General features: G+C 43.4%; 5 non-coding genes across 5 annotated transcripts; 3 read left to right on the forward strand and 2 right to left on the reverse strand.

Moving 5' to 3' along the window:
* Nucleotides 1-10,700: 10,700 nt before the first annotated feature.
* TRNAG-UCC (transfer RNA glycine (anticodon UCC)) lies at nt 10,701-10,772 on the forward strand. Its single transcript has one exon. It is a non-coding gene; the product is annotated as a tRNA-Gly (tRNA).
* Nucleotides 10,773-13,186: 2,414 nt separating this feature from the next.
* TRNAN-GUU (transfer RNA asparagine (anticodon GUU)) lies at nt 13,187-13,260 on the reverse strand. The gene has a single exon. It is a non-coding gene; the product is annotated as a tRNA-Asn (tRNA).
* A 946-nt stretch (nt 13,261-14,206) lies between these two features.
* TRNAG-UCC (transfer RNA glycine (anticodon UCC)) lies at nt 14,207-14,278 on the forward strand. Its single transcript has one exon. It is a non-coding gene; the product is annotated as a tRNA-Gly (tRNA).
* A 2,404-nt stretch (nt 14,279-16,682) lies between these two features.
* TRNAN-GUU (transfer RNA asparagine (anticodon GUU)) lies at nt 16,683-16,756 on the reverse strand. The gene has a single exon. It is a non-coding gene; the product is annotated as a tRNA-Asn (tRNA).
* A 946-nt stretch (nt 16,757-17,702) lies between these two features.
* TRNAG-UCC (transfer RNA glycine (anticodon UCC)) lies at nt 17,703-17,774 on the forward strand. The gene has a single exon. It is a non-coding gene; the product is annotated as a tRNA-Gly (tRNA).
* Nucleotides 17,775-19,022: the final 1,248 nt, after the last annotated feature.

The raw sequence follows: 19,022 nt of genomic DNA on the forward strand, positions 1-19,022 counted from the left end.
CAGGCCAAAACAATCTCTGCTCTCTTGATTACAAAAAGAACAAAAAACTAAATGTACCTAGCAGCCTAACTAGGAGGGAACTAAACTTTAATAAAATGCAGATTTTTTTTTAAATTTAAGATGTTTTAGCCTTCCAATGCTGACCCTTATTTATCAAGTACAGTCTCTCCTTATCAACATCAAACACTTGGTTTCAAATGAAAGACCCCTATATGGTCCCCCAAGTGGGTCTAGGGCAAACACCCAATACTGCAATTTAGCACTGAAGAGCCATGATGCCCTGAAACATATTGGTGGCACACCTTTTACCAATCATTAGTAAAGTCTGGAACAGAAACTTTCATGTGTATGACTTTCTATACAAGCCATTCCTCACCACACATTCAAAAACATTCATCTTGAAGAACCAACATCCTTCCCAGTACCTCCAGGAACTGAGCAGACCTGAAATTTTTTTTTATGAGATGTGATGATATGGAGATTCAGTTAGAGAGGGATAGTCTGAAAACAAACAGTTTCTGCTTGCTCTCTGTCTTTAGAGAACCTATAAGTGTCATGATTGCATCTTGTATTAAATGTTCACTTACAGGAGACCGACAAGAAAACCCCTTAGTTCAGAAAAGTATACAGTTTACTGTAAGAATATTTGAAATAAAAAAGGCCCCAGACCATTATGGTTTCCATTTTAACTTCTAGTTTAGTTTTGGCTACATCCAAGAATATTGTGTTAGGGTTGGCTTTGAGTAGAGAGTTCAAAAAAGTCACACCTGCATTCCAGAAGGCTATATTTTTTCAGGGTGGACATTGGGGTACACAGTATGTTAAATCCTACCAAGTGGTAGCTGACACCTGCCAAAAATCCTTTCATTACCTATGAACAAACCCATGTAAGTCTTTGTAGGTCAGGCTGTGGTTGTAGGCTGGTGTTGGAAAATATTTGTAAATTTATGGGCAGCAAATCACAGATATAGCAGCAATAATTGATGATTCTTGGGACTGCCCATCAAGTATCCCCAGACTGGGATTCTCCATTTATTATGTCTTCTGGACTACAGGTCCAAACACTTTGGAAAGCTGGGGAAGTGTGATTGATATGGGACTTCTCCCTGGATTCCGGCACTGATATTTCTAAGTCATTGTTGCAATTATACTAGCACAGTGTTCCTATCTGGGCCTGGGTTAAAACCTGAAAACCTCTGCAGTATCTGGCAATGTCTCCTCTTGCTAAGCCACCTGAAAAGCTGGACAGATCCCTGGACAATTCCTTAAATGATCCTGCCTTGACTTTGTTTGTCATGAACCTTGAACCCTTTGCTCCACTCATGAACTTCCTGATTTAAGCCATGTCTCTGCACTTCCTGTTTCCCAGATTACTGTGCTTTCTCCAGCATATATTTCACTCTTGTCATTCCTTTTGCCATCTGTACATTCGCTACCACCTTGTTACTGCTGGTATACCTATTCTTCTAGTTGATGGGAGCCTCTCTACCGCTATAGCTACTGGTCTCCGAGTCTGACCTGACCATGACAGGACCATTTGAAGTAGGAATTGTCCTGGTATCGGAGTAAACGGTGCATCTTTGACATTAGGGGTAGGAATAATACACCATTGTTGGTAATATTGAAAGGAATAGTGCACCATTGTTGGTATCAGTGGGATAAATAGTGCACCATCATTTGTTTCAGTGGGAAGAATCAGGCCCCAACATCGGTGTCAGTGGGAGGAATAGTGCCTCATCATTTGGGTCAATGGGAGGAATAGTGCCCCATCATTGGTGTCAGTGGGAGGAATAGTGCTTCATCATTGGTATCAGTGGGAAGAATTGAGCCCCACCATTGGTGTCAGTGGGAGGAATAGTGTCCCATCATTGGTATCAGTGGAAGGAATAGTGCCCTATCATTGGTATCAGTGGGAGGAATAGTGCCCCATCATTAGTATCAGTGGGAGGAATAGTGCCCTGGTGTCAATGTCAGTGTAAGGAAATGTGTCCCAATGGCTGGATAAAGGCAAGCAAAGGGCCACATCCAGCCCCTAGGCCATAGTTTGGAAACCACTGCTCTATTGCAGTACCCCGCCACTATTACAAGCGCCTTCCACCATTACTAAATCCTTCCTCCGCTGCTGGCCTGCTGCCATTACCATCTCCATCTACCCTCACTGGCTCATTCCAGCAATGCAACCTGCCTCCATTACAAGCGGGTTTTTTTTTTTTCATGAAATATATCCACTGGAAGACTAAGCATTTTCTGGCACTTTTAATTTACAAGTTTAAATCAGTATTTTTTGCTAGAAAATTAGTTATAAACCCCAAACATTACATATGTTTTTTTTATTAGCAAGCAAAGACCCTAGAGAATGAAACGGTGATCGTTGCAATTTTTATGTCACATGATATTTGCGCAGCGGTTTTTCAAATGCAATTTTTTGGGAAAAATACTTTATTGATTTTTTAAAAAAAGAAAAAGAAAATATATACCACGATTGTTTATAACATATGAAAGATGATGCTACAGTGAGTAAGTAGATGCCTAACATGTCACGCTCTAAAATTGCACACGGTAGTGGAATGGCGACAAACTATGGTACTTAATCTCCATAGGCAATGCTTTAAAAATTTTTACAGGTTATATCTTTAGAGTTACAGAGGAGGTCTAGCGCTAGAATTTTTGCTTTTGCTTTTCACGACCATACTTCAAATGTGCTGTGATTGCTGGTTACATATGTGTTTGCGACTTACGGAAGCGTTCACTTCTGCACGGGAGCATGGATAGATGGGGGCTCTTTACATTTTTGATCTTATTTTATTTCTTATTTTTTTTATTTTTAAACTGTCCTTTTATTTATTTATTTTTTATCATTTGTATTCCTATTACAAGGAATGTAAAATTCCCTTGTAATAAAAAAAAGGAATGACAGGTCTTATTTAACCACTTGCCCTCCAGAGGATTTACCCCTCTTCTTGACTAGGCCATTTTTTGAGTTACGGTGCTGCGTTACTTTAACTGACAATTTTGAGAAAAAAACAATATTTTTGACTTTTTGCTATTACACATGTCCAGTAAAAAAATCTAATTTCGTCAAACATTTAGGCTGAAATGTATTTTGCTACGTCTTTGCTAAAAAAAATCCCAAGCAGCAGCATTTACAAATGGCGGTATATATACTGTGATTTTTTTTTCTAGTAATGGCGGCAATCAGCGACTTATAGCAGGTCTGCGGCAGCCATTCTGACTCTGGGGGGGGAACTGAATTGGTGTCACTGACATCACCAGTGACACCAATACAGTGATCACTGCTAAAAAAAAATAACTGACACTGTACTAAAGGTACTGGGCAGGAAGGGGTTAACATGAAGGGCAATCAATGGGTTAACTGTGTGCTGGGTGTGTTTTACTAGGGGGCGGTGTCTGTGTTCTTCACTGTAATCACACTGCTCTGGATGGCTGTGCTGTGTACAGCCATCCAGAGCAGTGTGCCCGAGCTGACAGGGAGGAGGACTGTTAGTAAACAAAACAGTCCTGATCCCCATCGGTGATCGTAGGAAATCACTGGACGCCGATGAATAATTACCGGCTGGGACTCAGTGATTGAAAGCCGAGTCTGTGAATGGCAGCACATGTATACGTGATTTTGCGCAGCTGTGCCTCCCTGTAGCAGTATTTCTGCTATAGGGCGGCGGGGCAGGGATTAACTTAATACATTGAATACAATAAATTGAACATTACACTATAAGCTTTTTGTTCAAATTCTTATCCAATCACTTGCAGTTTACAACTTTCAATGCTCCTGCTCTCTAAGTACTGCTTCCTTGAATGTGCGCTCTTCGCAAAAAAAAGCATTAACAGTGGACAGTGCAGTCTGTTGCTAGTTCATTAGGATGTGGGGAAAAGGAGGAAAGAGCAGAGGAGTGTTTTGGCATCCTAGGCTATGGGGTTGTGTTATTCTATTGATGCACATAGCGTAATGAGACACAACTCTAATTGCTGCATGCAAGGGAAGTTCCTTTGAATATAAATGGTGAATGCTTGTGAGCTATTATGAAATGAGGTGTTCAATATGTGACTTTAGATGTCCTTATTTCTCACGTGAGGTTCGCTGGCACTTGCACTGACTCATATGCTAGTGTATATATAATATTTTCAAAATAGATAGTGCCGCGCTCCCATGTACCAATATGTATATTTTATACTTTCAAAGTGCTAATGAATAGCTTTCAAGATACTGCATGTATCAAACAATTATTACTAGTGACTCAAAACATCATTGTGAATATTAATCTTCATGCAAGTGACATTAATAACTGATAATCCTAAGGTGATAGTGCCTATTAAAGTACAGTGATATACAAATCAAAAATACTCCTCTATTCTACTGTGATCCTTATATTTATATTGTGCAAACACATATATATTATGTGCACGTGCTTATGATATATTCAATAAAAAAAAAAAAAAAAAAAAAAAAAGTCTTTCAAAATAAATGTGCAGGTGGATTCTTGGTTCCCTCTCGCCGAGTGCTTAATGGTCTCCCTATGTGCTCACCTCTATATTTGCCTGAATAAATCCAGGCAAATACACTTTTTATCCTTCCAGGATAGATGGGATGGAATGATGCTCTTGAATTATCTCAGAAGGTGGATGTGGATTTATATTTGTTCTCCTGTAGCTGCTCATGAGTGGGTATACTGACCATCTCTCTGAGGATCTCCCAATTCCCCTCCTGGGGCTGTTTCCTTTTCCAGTCCTCCTTATATCAGCTCAAAGGGTGTTGTTCAATTGAGAAAGGAAGACAAACAGACCATAGTGTCTTATCCTTGTGCAAAAAGGGGGTTTATTGCTGCCAGTTGCACAGTAGTATACAATTGTAGTCCAGCATAAATGTGCTCTGCCTCTGTTCCTGCAGTGCTGTCTACCTGTGTCTGTATTCAGATCACCGAGCCTCTCCAGTGCAATGTCGTGACGTCAGAGCCCCTCCCCTACGCGTATCGTCACAGGGTCACGTGACTTCATCAGGGGGAATGATTAGATGCCACGACTATGCTAATACTCCTATTTATATCTCTCGGCCGCCTTTTTACTGGAGCCCAATGGGCGCGGCCATTTTCCCAGTGATTTTCTTAAACTCTATGTATGGTGAGTGTTTACACCTGTGTGTCTACTCAAATTATAACGTGATATCTGTCTGCCAGACATTGCTAACTGGGTCAGCTGTGATCTGTCTCTTGCTCTGCAGTTTCTAAACAGTGGCTGTTGGCTATACATTATATTGCTGAAAGTATACCTATTAGGCTAAATTAAAACCATGTTTTATTAATAATACAATATTAAAAATATAAAATTCAAAATTATAAATTTAACCAATAAAATAAAATAAAAAAAAAAAAATATTTTTTAAAAATCAAATAATAAAAGATAATAAAAAAATAAAAAATAAATAATAGAAAACGCATGTATGTTACTTCTCAAGTAACCTATTTGTCATTAATTATCTAATTCCTTCAATTTTGAGATATTATTTAACTTACATCTTTCTTTACATCTGGGTTTTGGTTTTGTATTTAAGAAGGTATTACTTGAGGATATGATACTTGATATAACTTACATGCGTTTTGTGCTAGTCATAAATTCTCTAATTCTACCCTAAACTCACTCCACATATTCCTAAATTCATGTCAGATACATTACTTCAATCCCCAATCTATATATATTCAACGCCTCAAAGTTAGATTGGGAACTATTTCTATACTTATTTGTTACTAATAAAGCATGTAAGGTCAAACTCCTTATTTAACCCATTGGGAGCCAGACAGCCCATTTCATAGATCCACTTCGATTCTTTCTTGCTAATTTCCCTTATCAGGTTATCTCCCCTCCAGTGTTGTACATGTTTTTCTACACCCCAGAACTCTAATTTTCTTGCATCTTTATTGTGGTATTTTTTGAAATGCTGCGATAAGTGGTGATACTTGTATCCTCTGTTTATATTATATACATGTTCTTTTATTCTTTCCCTTAACATCCTTTTCGTGCGTCCAATGTAGATGAGATTACATGGGCATTTGAGGGCATAGATAACCCCTCTTGTATCACATGATATAAATTGCTGGATGGTGTATTCCTTTTCATTTAGGGGGTTCTGAAATGTAAATCTTCTCCTGGGGTTATTTTTCAGTCTGATGCAACTATAGCATCTACCACAGGTATAAAACCCTTTTCCTTGAAAAAAACTAATTTGTTGATGTTTAACAGGTGGTGCTATTATACTCTTCACCACTTTGTCCCTAATGTTTGGAGCTTTTGTATATATAAACCTAGGTATTGTGGGAATATTATTTTTCAGGTGCTTATCTAATGCTAAGATCTTCCAATGTTTCTTTATTATGTTTTGTATTGATTTATACTGGGTATTATAACTCAACACTACCGCCAATTCCTCCTTTTCAGTATTCTCTTTATGTTTGTCTGCTATTAATACATTACGGTCTTCTTCCTTTTTGATAAAGGATATAAGAAAGAAATAATACAAAAAGAAAGGGAGCAAATAGGCCTTATGGACCGTAATGTATTAATAGCAGACAAACATAAAGAGAATACTGAAAAGGAGGAATTGGCGGTAGTGTTGAGTTATAATACCCAGTATAAATCAATACAAAACATAATAAAGAAACATTGGAAGATCTTAGCATTAGATAAGCACCTGAAAAATAATATTCCCACAATACCTAGGTTTATATATACAAAAGCTCCAAACATTAGGGACAAAGTGGTGAAGAGTATAATAGCACCACCTGTTAAACATCAACAAATTAGTTTTTTTCAAGGAAAAGGGTTTTATACCTGTGGTAGATGCTATAGTTGCATCAGACTGAAAAATAACCCCAGGAGAAGATTTACATTTCAGAACCCCCTAAATGAAAAGGAATACACCATCCAGCAATTTATATCATGTGATACAAGAGGGGTTATCTATGCCCTCAAATGCCCATGTAATCTCATCTACATTGGACGCACGAAAAGGATGTTAAGGGAAAGAATAAAAGAACATGTATATAATATAAACAGAGGATACAAGTATCACCACTTATCGCAGCATTTCAAAAAATACCACAATAAAGATGCAAGAAAATTAGAGTTCTGGGGTGTAGAAAAACATGTACAACACTGGAGGGGAGATAACCTGATAAGGGAAATTAGCAAGAAAGAATCGAAGTGGATCTATGAAATGGGCTGTCTGGCTCCCAATGGGTTAAATAAGGAGTTTGACCTTACATGCTTTATTAGTAACAAATAAGTATAGAAATAGTTCCCAATCTAACTTTGAGGCGTTGAATATATATAGATTGGGGATTGAAGTAATGTATCTGACATGAATTTAGGAATATGTGGAGTGAGTTTAGGGTAGAATTAGAGAATTTATGACTAGCACAAAACGCATGTAAGTTATATCAAGTATCATATCCTCAAGTAATACCTTCTTAAATACAAAACCAAAACCCAGATGTAAAGAAAGATGTAAGTTAAATAATATCTCAAAATTGAAGGAATTAGATAATTAATGACAAATAGGTTACTTGAGAAGTAACATACATGCGTTTTCTATTATTTATTTTTTATTTTTTTATTATCTTTTATTATTTGATTTTTAAAAAAATATTTTTTTTATTTTATTTTATTGGTTAAATTTATAATTTTGAATTTTATATTTTTAATATTGTATTATTAATAAAACATGGTTTTAATTTAGCCTAATAGGTATACTTTCAGCAATATAATGTATAGCCAACAGCCACTGTTTAGAAACTGCAGAGCAAGAGACAGATCACAGCTGACCCAGTTAGCAATGTCTGGCAGACAGATATCACGTTATAATTTGAGTAGACACACAGGTGTAAACACTCACCATACATAGAGTTTAAGAAAATCACTGGGAAAATGGCCGCGCCCATTGGGCTCCAGTAAAAAGGCGGCCGAGAGATATAAATAGGAGTATTAGCATAGTCGTGGCATCTAATCATTCCCCCTGATGAAGTCACGTGACCCTGTGACGATACGCGTAGGGGAGGGGCTCTGACGTCACGACATTGCACTGGAGAGGCTCGGTGATCTGAATACAGACACAGGTAGACAGCACTGCAGGAACAGAGGCAGAGCACATTTATGCTGGACTACAATTGTATACTACTGTGCAACTGGCAGCAATAAACCCCCTTTTTGCACAAGGATAAGACACTATGGTCTGTTTGTCTTCCTTTCTCAATTGAACAACACCCTTTGAGCTGATATAAGGAGGACTGGAAAAGGAAACAGCCCCAGGAGGGGAATTGGGAGATCCTCAGAGAGATGGTCAGTATACCCACTCATGAGCAGCTACAGGAGAACAAATATAAATCCACATCCACCTTCTGAGATAATTCAAGAGCATCATTCCATCCCATCTATCCTGGAAGGATAAAAAGTGTATTTGCCTGGATTTATTCAGGCAAATATAGAGGTGAGCACATAGGGAGACCATTAAGCACTCGGCGAGAGGGAACCAAGAATCCACCTGCACATTTATTTTGAAAGACTTTTTTTTTTTTTTTTTTTTTTTTATTGAATATATCATAAGCACGTGCACATAATATATATGTGTTTGCACAATATAAATATAAGGATCACAGTAGAATAGAGGAGTATTTTTGATTTGTATATCACTGTACTTTAATAGGCACTATCACCTTAGGATTATCAGTTATTAATGTCACTTGCATGAAGATTAATATTCACAATGATGTTTTGAGTCACTAGTAATAATTGTTTGATACATGCAGTATCTTGAAAGCTATTCATTAGCACTTTGAAAGTATAAAATATACATATTGGTACATGGGAGCGCGGCACTATCTATTTTGAAAAAAGTTCCTTTGAATGCTGCAGGGAGCCGCGCTGAAACTGAAAACTTGGGGAAGGGGTCATGGCACCAACTTATACTGAAACATAGGCAAGGAATAAAAGGTGAAGAACCTGTATACTCAGAAAGTGAAAACATCAGCTGCTAAAAGTACTTAAAAAAACCTAAAAAGTGATTAACACAACGGCAGCACAGTGGCTAAATGCTTAGCACTTCTGCCTGGCAGTAGTAGGGTCATTGGTTCAAATCCCAACCACAGTACTACTTGCCTGGAATTTGCATGTTCTCCCTGGGTGGGGGTACTCCAGCTTCCTCCCACACACAAAAGGCTGGTAGGGTAATAGGCTCCTGTCTAAATTAGTTCTAGTATGTGTATGAATGTAAGTTAGGGACCTTAGATTGAACCAACTTTGAAGGGTAAGGACTGATGTGAATGTACAATATATATGTAAAGTGCTGTGTAAATTGACAGCAAATATGTAATTTGAAGAGCAGCCTTCCGAGCAGTTGACTGAGGTTTGATTGCCAGCCAAAACAATCTCCTTCTTTGCATCCTTGACAAAAGACCAGAGGGCTCCAGGTTCCTAAAGATCCTAAAATGTCTTGTCTTAGTGACAACTGTGGAAATATTCTTCGGCATCCCAAAAGGCTCCGGCCTCATGCTTTAACTAGCTCAAGGAGTACAGCATTATCTAGGGACAAGGTTCAAGCATTTCAACCACTGATTCACAATCAACTCTGTCACACAGCATTGCTAAGTATCTGGCTACCATTCTAACACCTTCAACTGGCAAGATAATGCAGCATTTTTAAGAATGCTAAAGAATTTGTCAACAAGGAATGTAGACTGAAGTTTGAGCCAGAAGAAACAATCATGTCCCATAATTTCATAGGCATTTTAACTTGAATACACATTGCAGAGGCTATTGAAATTCCCAATTGCACATTTGTAGAGATGAGGGATTGCCTTCTTTCTAAAAGGGAGAGAAGCGGGCTAAAAAGCCTTTCCTTCGAACTGGAATAGAAGCAGCGACCTAAAGATTGCTACCTTATCTACGACAGTCCTCCGCTCTACCAGCTGAGCTATCGAAGGGAACTCAGTAATGTGCGGTAACATGTGACCCCTTGAATGCAAAGCCAGTGCTGAACACTTTGCATTTGACCTTCTAGGTTGAGGTATTGCTTGATGCCGCCTCGGCCGATAAGGGTAGATGCCTAGGCAGACGTTATGTGGGAGGCTACGGCTTGACGTATTGCACAGAGAGAAAAGGGTTTGTAAAGAGCCAGCGCATTTTGTTGTGATGCTCCAAAGTCCCGGCAAAAATGGTGATGTACCCTGTGCCCTGACAGCAAGTGAGCAGAATAGTACTTGGAAGCACATTGAGTTTAGCCAAAGGAATTGTGGCGAAAGCTAGGAAAGAGTGGTCAGAGCCTGCTAGCTGCAAGAGGCCTCAAAGCAGCAGCGTGTGGTACCCCGGCTAGCTCAGTCAGTAGAGCATGAGACTCTTAATCTCAGGGTCGTGGGTTCGAGCCCCACGTTGGGTGTGCATTTTTTTGGCCGAGTCAAAGGCCTTTGCAAAAGGTGTCAGTATCTTCAGTTCCTTCAAGCGCACTGCACAATCACACCTTTACCATATCTACTGGCTTGGCTTCCTTTCTCTCCACCAATGGGGAAATATTTCTAGCTCATCTTCCTAGAGGTGACTTGGTACGCCAGCAAATGGACCTTGCGCAGCAGGGGGTCTGTGGAGTCATTGTCATGGATGGCCTTAGTTCTACACAGCCAGCAGCATGCTTGCTGCACAGCCTTGCGTTGGTGGTATAGTGGTGAGCATAGCTGCCTTCCAAGCAGTTGACCCGGGTTCGATTCCCGGCCAACGCAGTCTTCTTCTTCTTCTTTGCGCCCTTGACAAAAGAGCACAGGGCCAAAGCTCCTTCAACAAAGCTCCTAAGATGTCTTGCCTTAGTGACAACAGTGCAAATATTCCGCCGCATCCCAACAGGCTCCGGCCTCATGCTTTAACTCGCTCAAGGAGTACAGCATTATCCAGGGACAAGGTTCAGGCATTTCAAACACCGATTCACAAACAATCAACTCTGGCACACACAGCATTGCTAAGTAGCTGGCTACCATTCCAACACCCTCAAATGGCAAGATAACTGGCAGCATTTTGAAGAATGCTAAAGAATTTCTCAACGAGGAATGTAGACTGAAGTCGGAGACAGAAGAAACAAGCATGTCCCATGATGTCATAGGCCTTTTCACTTGGATACGTTTTGCGGAGGCTATTGACATTGTGGGAAACATCTGAAATGAGGGAAGACTCTTGACAGCCAAAAAGAACTAAAGCTTGACCAAGTGCATTCATTGCTGGCCCTTTGACTCAAGCAAGCCCATTTCAAGTACCCCAATGACTTTTACAGACAGAAACACGCCGCTGCCATGGGATCACTTGTATTTCCCATTGTAGCTAACCTGTGCATGGAGCAGCTGGACAAGAGAGACTTGAATTGTTCCATGGGGAAAAGACCAAGTCGTTTGTTAAGGCATGTGGATTATACTTGGCTGGAGAGTAGAGCATCAGAAACACAAGCTTTTAGTGAACGCATCAAGTCAGCGGACCAATACATCAAGTGTACACGGGAAGAGGCACTGAATAGCAAATGACCCCTTTTGGACGGCGTCTTACAAGGCAAGGAAGGGGCTGACTTGGGCAGGGAGGTCTCCAGGATACCTACCCACACAGACCGCTATCTGCCTTTTGACTCACACCACCCACTGGAACACAAGATGGGGGTTCTTAGGACTCTGCAATATATCCGGCTGACATGATAGCAACAAAAAGAGTCTAAAGACAAAAGAACACAGATGTAACGCCACCCTTGCCAGGGACGCTGGCATGTTTGCCCCGGTTTCCCTTTACTTCGCCCCGCAGCCAGGCACAGTGTATTTCTTCAGCCACATACACACACGCGCAAACGCTCCTTGTCTTCAATGACCGGACTTGGGGATGTTTGTTTTTGGAGTTTTCTTGTAGAGCTGGGGATAGGGATGGGGAATTGTAGTGGGATACTGCAAAATTAGAACTTTTCACACTGAGGACATCTAGCTGATCTCTTAGTTAAGCGGTATTGACGTTCTGACCGGTTTCAGGCCCTCAGGTCGACCCACCTGGGGCCGCATAGCAGCCTGCTCCAGGCGAGGCAGCCTGCCTCCAGCCCAAATGTTCGGCCCTCTCCCAGGAAAGACGCTGAGCCCATGTGCTGGCAGAACATACATGCCACTCCCAGCATGCGACTGGAATGCCCCCCCTTGCAAATGGCCAGGGCTGTATCCATATTCATGCTGTTCGTTTGCCTAGCCCCCACCCATGTTCTGGAAAGCTCTCACAGCTTCCCGAAGGCGGGAAGAACTCTGACAAACTCAAACAACATCAGAGAATCATCAGCAGACCTGAGTAATCCATCGCAGCACTCTGTTAAGCAGAATACCACACTGAATTTACCTGACAGCCTCTCTGGTAAGCAGAGGCCAACTATACAAATCCTAGCACATGACTAGGAGGGTGCTACCGGGACATCTCAGGAGGGCTTTGAAAGCTTGTGGCTACCCAGACTGGGTCTTGGTTAAAACCTCCGCAAGCTCAGGAAAACAAGCTGGGGAGAAGCAGAACACTTGGAGAAATATAGTCATCCCGTATGGAACTGGAGTGTCGGAAAAACTCAGAAGGATCTTTAAGAAACATTGCATCCCTGTGTAGTTCAAGGCCAGCAATACACTGGGACACAAGCTTGTCCAGCCACACTATCTGTCTTCCACATTATTAACACCTCTCTCCAGGCGATTTGACAACAATTGACGCCTTTAGCCAGGTCAATCTAGGCACTATTAGCTATGCAGGCTTCCTGACACCCAACAAGGGGATGATGTAACTTGAAAAAGGGCGCCTCCACAATTCTCACACCTGATGTTGATTGTCCTGTTCCTGGACAATCAACATCTACACATTCCATGGTAATTGGACTAAGGCCTCTTCAGGTGTGAATAGAAATGCTGGGGTTTGTTCCTGAGAGTCAGCGGAAGCGAAGAAGTGGCTTGACTAAACTAGGAAAGATCTTCAACATTCCAGAACAAGAGCAATTGAATGCGACATATTACTAGTCCGTTTTCAAGGAATGTGGTGAGCGAAGGCTCAATTGGCAGCCGTGTGAGGCGAGCCAAAGGAGATGCTTTGTCTTCCTAGGTGGGTGTCAGACTTGGCAGCGGTCCCGGCTAAGGTAATGAGAAAATGTGAGCGTCCCTGGGTGGGCTCGAACCACCAACCTTTCGGATAACAGCCGAACGCGCTAACCGATTGCGCCACAGAGACCACACATGGAGCGTGCTTGAACTGGCCCGAAGGAGAAATGAAAGATCAACTCAAGGTGCCTAAAAAGCTTCCCAATTGCACATTTGTAGAGATGAGGGATTGCCTTCTTTCTAAAAGGGAGAGACGCGGGCTAAAAAGCCCTTCCTTCGAGCCGGAATTGACCAGCGACCTAAGGATTGCTACTTCATCTACTACAGTCCTCCGCTCTACCAGCTGAGCTATCGAAGGGAACTCAGATGGGTGTGGTAACACATGAGCCCTTGAATGCAAAGCCAGTGCTGAACACTTTGCATTTGACCTTCTAGGTTGAGGTATTGCTTGATGCCGCCTCGGCCGATAAGGGCAGATGCCTAGGCAGACGTTATGTGGGAGGCTACGGCTTGACGTATTGCAAAGAGAGAAAAGGGTTTGTAAAGAGCCAGCGCATTTTGTTGTGATCCTCCAAAGTACCGGCAAAAATGGTGATGTACCCTGTGCCTTGACAGCAAGTGAGCAGAATAGTACTTGGAAGCACATTGAGTTTAGCCAAAGGAATTGTGGCGAAAGCTAGGAAAGAGTGGTCAGAGCCTGCTAGCTGCAAGAGGCCTCAAAGCAGCAGAGTGTGGTAGCCCGGCTAGCTCAGTCGGTAGAGCATGAGACTCTTAATCTCAGGGTCGTGGGTTCGAGCCCCACATTGGGCGAGCCTTTTTTTTGGCCGAGTCAAAGGCCTTTGCAAAAGGTGTCAGTATCTCCAGTTCCTTCAAGCGCACTGCACAATCACACCTTTACCATATCTACTGGCTTGGCTTCCTTTCTCTCCACCAATGGGGAAATATTTCTAGCTCATCTTCCTAGAGGTGACTTGGTACGCCAGCAAATGGACCTTGCGCAGCAGGGGGTCTGTGGAGTCAATGTCATGGATGGCCTTAGTTCTACACAGCCAGCAGCATGCTTGCTGCACAGCCTTGCGTTGGTGGTATAGTGGTGAGCATAGCTGCCTTCCAAGCAGTTGACCCGGGTTCGATTCCCGGCCAACGCAGTCTTCTTCTTCTTTGCGCCCTTGACAAAAGAGCACAGGGCCAAAGCTCCTTCAACAAAGCTCCTAAGATGTCTTGCCTTAGTGACAACAGTGCAAATATTCCGCCGCATCCCAACAGGCTCCGGCCTCATGCTTTAACTCGCTCAAGGAGTACAGCATTATCCAGGGACAAGGTTCAGGCATTTCAAACACCGATTCACAAACAATCAACTCTGGCACACACAGCATTGCTAAGTAGCTGGCTACCATTCCAACACCCTCAAATGGCAAGATAACTGGCAGCATTTTGAAGAATGCTAAAGAATTTCTCAACGAGGAATGTAGACTGAAGTCGGAGACAGAAGAAACAAGCATGTCCCATGATGTCATAGGCCTTTTCACTTGGATACGCTTTGCGGAGGCTATTGACATTGTGGGAAACATCTGAAATAAGGGAAGACTCTTGACAGCCAAAAAGAACTAAAGCTTGACCAAGTGCATTCATTGCTGGCCCTTTGACTCAAGCAAGCCCATTTCAAGTACCCCAATGACTTTTACAGACAGAAACACGCCGCTGCCATGGGATCACTTGTATTTCCCATTGTAGCTAACCTGTGCATGGAGCAGCTGGACAAGAGAGACTTGAATTGTTCCATGGGGAAAAGACCAAGTCGTTTGTTAAGGCATGTGGATTATACTTGGCTGGAGAGTAGAGCATCAGAAACACAAGCTTTTAGTGAACGCATCAAGTCAGCGGACCAATACATCAAGTGTACACGGGAAGAGGCACTGAATAGCAAATGACCCCTTTTGGACGGCGTCTTACAAGGCAAGGAAGGGGCTGACTTGGGCAGGGAGGTCTCCAGGATACCTACCCACACAGACCGCTATCTGCCTTTTGACTCACACCACCCACTGGAACACAAGCTGGGGGTTCTTAGGACTCTGCAATATATCCGGCTGACATGGTAGCAACAAAAAGAGTCTAAAGACAAAAGAACACAGATGTAACGCCACCCTTGCCAGGGACGCTGGCATGTTTGCCCCGGTTTCCCTTTACTTCGCCCCGCAGCCAGGCACAGTGTATTTCTTCAGCCACATACACACACGCGCAAACGCTCCTTGTCTTCAATGACCGCACTTGGGGATGTTTGTTTTTGGAGTTTTCTTGTAGAGCTGGGGATAGGGATGGGGAATTGTAGTGGGATACTGCAAAATTAGAACTTTTCACACTGAGGACATCTAGCTGATCTCTTAGTTAAGCGGTATTGACGTCCTGACCGGTTTCAGGCCCTCAGGTCGACCCACCTGGGGCCGCATAGCAGCCTGCTCCAGGCGAGGCAGCCTGCCTCCAGCCCAACTGTTCGGCCCTCTCCCAGGAAAGACGCTGAGCCCATGTGCTGGCAGAACATACATGCCACTCCCAGCATGCGACTGGAATGCCCCCCCTTGCAAATGGCCAGGGCTGTATCCATATTCATGCTGTTCGTTTGCCTAGCCCCCACCCATGTTCTGGAAAGCTCTCACAGCTTCCCGAAGGCGGGAAGAACTCTGACAAACTCAAACAACATCAGAGAATCATCAGCAGACCTGACTAATCCATCGCAGCACTCTGTTAAGCAGAATACCACACTGAATTTACCTGACAGCCTCTCTGGTAAGCAGAGGCCAACTATACAAATCCTAGCACATGACGAGGAGGGTGCTACCGGGACATCTCAGGAGGGCTTTGAAAGCTTGTGGCTACCCAGACTGGGTCTTGGTTAAAACCTCCGCAAGCTCAGGAAAACAAACTGGGGAGAAGCAGAACACTTGGAGAAATATAGTCATCCCGTATGGAACTGGAGTGTCGGAAAAAGTCAGAAGGATCTTTAAGAAACATTGCATCCCTGTGTAGTTCAAGGCCAGCAATACACTGGGACACAAGCTTGTCCAGCCACACTATCTGTCTTCCACATTATTAACACCTCTCTCCAGGCGATTTGACAACAATTGACGCCTTTAGCCAGGTCAATCTAGGCACTATTAGCTATGCAGGCTTCCTGACACCCAACAAGGGGATGATGTAACTTGAAAAAGGGCGCCTCCACAATTCTCACACCTCCCCTCCTGTTCCTGGACAATCAACATCTACACATTCCATGGTAATTGGACTAAGGCCTCTTCAGGTGTGAATAGAAATGCTGGGGTTTGTTCCTGAGATTCAGCGGAAGCGAAGAAGTGGCTTGACTAAACTAGGAAAGATCTTCAACATTCCAGAACAAGAGCAATTGAATGCGACATATTACTAGTCCGTTTTCAAGGAATGTGGTGAGCGAAGGCTCAATTGGCAGCCGTGTGAGGCGAGCCAAAGGAGATGCTTTGTCTTCCTAGGTGGGTGTCAGACTTGGCAGCGGTCCCGGCTAAGGTAATGAGAAAACGTGAGCGTCCCTGGGTGGGCTCGAACCACCAACCTTTCGGTTAACAGCCGAACGCGCTAACCGATTGCGCCACAGAGACCACACATGGAGCGTGCTTGAACTGGCCCGAAGGAGAAATGAAAGATCAACTCAAGGTGCCTAAAAAGCTTCCCAATTGCACATTTGTAGAGATGAGGGATTGCCTTCTTTCTAAAAGGGAGAGATGCGGGCTAAAAAGCCCTTCCTTCGAGCCGGAATTGAACCAGCGACCTAAGGATTGCTACATAATCTACTACAGTTCTCCGCTCTACCAGCTGAGCTATCGAAGGGAACTCAGATGGGTGTGGTAACACATGAGCCCTTGAATGCAAAGCCAGTGCTGAACACTTTGCATTTGACCTTCTAGGTTGAGGTATTGCTTGATGCCGCCTCGGCCGATAAGGGCAGATGCCTAGGCAGACGTTATGTGGGAGGCTACGGCTTGACGTATTGCAAAGAGAGAAAAGGGTTTGTAAAGAGCCAGCGCATTTTGTTGTGATTCTCCAAAGTCCCGGCAAAAATGGTGATGTACCCTGTGTCTTGACAGCAAGTGAGCAGAATAGTACTTGGAAGCACATTGAGTTTAGCCAAAGGAATTGTGGCGAAAGCTAGGAAAGAGTGGTCAGAGCCTGCTAGCTGCAAGAGGCCTCAAAGCAGCAGAGTGTGGTAGCCCGGCTAGCTCAGTCGGTAGAGCATGAGACTCTTAATCTCAGGGTCGTGGGTTCGAGCCCCACATTGGGCGTGCCTTTTTTTGGCCGAGTCAAAGGCCTTTGCAAAAGGTGTCAGTATCTCCAGTTCCTTCAAGCGCACTGCACAATCACACCTTTACCATATCTACTGGCTTGGCTTCCTTTCTCTCCACCAATGGGGAAATATTTCTAGCTCATCTTCCTAGAGGTGACTTGGTACGCCAGCAAATGGACCTTGCGCAGCAGGGGGTCTGTGGAGTCAATGTCATGGATGGCCTTAGTTCTACACAGCCAGCAGCATGCTTGCTGCACAGCCTTGCGTTGGTGGTATAGTGGTGAGCATAGCTGCCTTCCAAGCAGTTGACCCGGGTTCGATTCCCGGCCAACGCAGTCTTCTTCTTCTTTGCGCCCTTGACAAAAGAGCACAGGGCCAAAGCTCCTTCAACAAAGCTCCTAAGATGTCTTGCCTTAGTGACAACAGTGCAAATATTCCGCCGCATCCCAACAGGCTCCGGCCTCATGCTTTAACTCGCTCAAGGAGTACAGCATTATCCAGGGACAAGGTTCAGGCATTTCAAACACCGATTCACAAACAATCAACTCTGGCACACACAGCATTGCTAAGTAGCTGGCTACCATTCCAACACCCTCAAATGGCAAGATAACTGGCAGCATTTTGAAGAATGCTAAAGAATTTCTCAACGAGGAATGTAGACTGAAGTCGGAGACAGAAGAAACAAGCATGTCCCATGATGTCATAGGCCTTTTCACTTGGATACGCTTTGCGGAGGCTATTGACATTGTGGGAAACATCTGAAATAAGGGAAGACTCTTGACAGCCAAAAAGAACTAAAGCTTGACCAAGTGCATTCATTGCTGGCCCTTTGACTCAAGCAAGCCCATTTCAAGTACCCCAATGACTTTTACAGACAGAAACACGCCGCTGCCATGGGATCACTTGTATTTCCCATTGTAGCTAACCTGTGCATGGAGCAGCTGGACAAGAGAGACTTGAATTGTTCCATGGGGAAAAGACCAAGTCGTTTGTTAAGGCATGTGGATTATACTTGGCTGGAGAGTAGAGCATCAGAAACACAAGCTTTTAGTGAACGCATCAAGTCAGCGGACCAATACATCAAGTGTACACGGGAAGAGGCACTGAATAGCAAATGACCCCTTTTGGACGGCGTCTTACAAGGCAAGGAAGGGGCTGACTTGGGCAGGGAGGTCTCCAGGATACCTACCCACACAGACCGCTATCTGCCTTTTGACTCACACCACCCACTGGAACACAAGCTGGGGGTTCTTAGGACTCTGCAATATATCCGGCTGACATGGTAGCAACAAAAAGAGTCTAAAGACAAAAGAACACAGATGTAACGCCACCCTTGCCAGGGACGCTGGCATGTTTGCCCCGGTTTCCCTTTACTTCGCCCCGCAGCCAGGCACAGTGTATTTCTTCAGCCACATACACACACGCGCAAACGCTCCTTGTCTTCAATGACCGCACTTGGGGATGTTTGTTTTTGGAGTTTTCTTGTAGAGCTGGGGATAGGGATGGGGAATTGTAGTGGGATACTGCAAAATTAGAACTTTTCACACTGAGGACATCTAGCTGATCTCTTAGTTAAGCGGTAT

Source organism: Staurois parvus, unplaced genomic scaffold, assembly GCF_062004578.1.
Source record: "Staurois parvus isolate SC_StPar_1 unplaced genomic scaffold, SC_StPar_1.0 ptg001130l, whole genome shotgun sequence".
Lineage (NCBI taxonomy): Eukaryota > Metazoa > Chordata > Amphibia > Anura > Ranidae > Staurois > Staurois parvus.